The sequence below is a fragment of the Mus caroli genome, chromosome 8, assembly GCF_900094665.2.
Source record: "Mus caroli chromosome 8, CAROLI_EIJ_v1.1, whole genome shotgun sequence".
NCBI lineage: Eukaryota > Metazoa > Chordata > Mammalia > Rodentia > Muridae > Mus > Mus caroli.
This window is the reverse complement of record NC_034577.1, coordinates 10,002,132-10,003,412: the sequence shown is the minus strand read 5'-3', so window position 1 is coordinate 10,003,412 and position 1,281 is coordinate 10,002,132.

Genomic DNA, 1,281 nt, shown 5'->3' with positions numbered 1-1,281 from the left:
TATGCCACAGAGTATATTAAACAGATTAAATAGGGCATGGTTTCAAGAGGTTCACTGGAGGCAGACACTGGGAGCAGACACACCCAAGGACAGATACTGCAAGTGCTTAGAAAAGCTGTTAGTGAACCCAGCTGGAGACCTGGAGGGTACAGAGACCCTGGTGAGTGTCAGGGACACAAGCCTGAGTCAGACAAACAGATTTGAATGAGCCATGGCAACCAGTGGGAACTGTATTGAGCAGAAGCCCAGGGCATTGGAGGGTTTTCCCTCTTGCTCTCTGATGCACATACCAGACTGAGGCAGGACAGGAAGAGACCTTAAGGATCTATGGGAAGGAAGGGAGCCCCAGGCCTCTGAGAGTTGGGAATCCCAATTCAGATGCTATTTACTCTGAAGACTGCTGACATAGAACCTTTCTTTTTAGAGAGATGGTTTTGAATAAGCATGTTAAAATACCAACGAGCCTTAAGACCTCTGTGTCTGAGTTTGGCCTATTCCTTTCTCAGATATTTTCTGGGAATTTCACAGAACAATAAACTTCTCTGTACAATAAAAACCATCTCAGCTTCCCATGAAACCATCCAGATTTCAGGTTTCCTGGTCAGCTGTGATCCCACCGGGTGGACCATGATCTCATTTAAATCCCTTCACCAACTTTGAGGGAGGCGTCTCTTGAGAAGCTCGCACACGCGAGCTGTGAGTGCTACAGCTTGGTACTTCCTTTACCTGACATCTTTCTATAAACTCCCCGTGCTTCTGTCTGTCCAGATCTCACCTTTATTTTTAAAGGGGCTTTTTGTTACTTCTTTGAGAATTGTATACAATGTATTTTGGTCACATTTAACTCCAGTCCTCTTCCTAACTCCTTCCAGACCTGCCCCACCTCTCTTCCTCAGAAACTTTGTGGTCTCTTTTCAAAAAATGTATCATTTTTGAGCATTTCATATACTTTATTTCCCTTCCTTCTCCTCTAATTTGTCTCATGCCCCTCTGCCTTAATCACAGCCTCTTAATCTTTATTACTGTTAAACATGCATGCACAATATACATGTGTGCATGTCTATAAAGCCTGAGTGAGTGTATCTGGTAGGTATATGTCCATTTCCTATGCGTGTTTAGCCTGCCCATGAGCAATCAATCATCTTTCAGACCCTTCAGTGATTCTGGGGATGTGTTGGGGGACCCACAAGTGTCAGCAACTAGAACCTGGACCCTGAGCTTCATGGAGTTTCACAATCATTCAAGAAGAAATGACTGACCTGTGAGACAGAGTTCACAAAC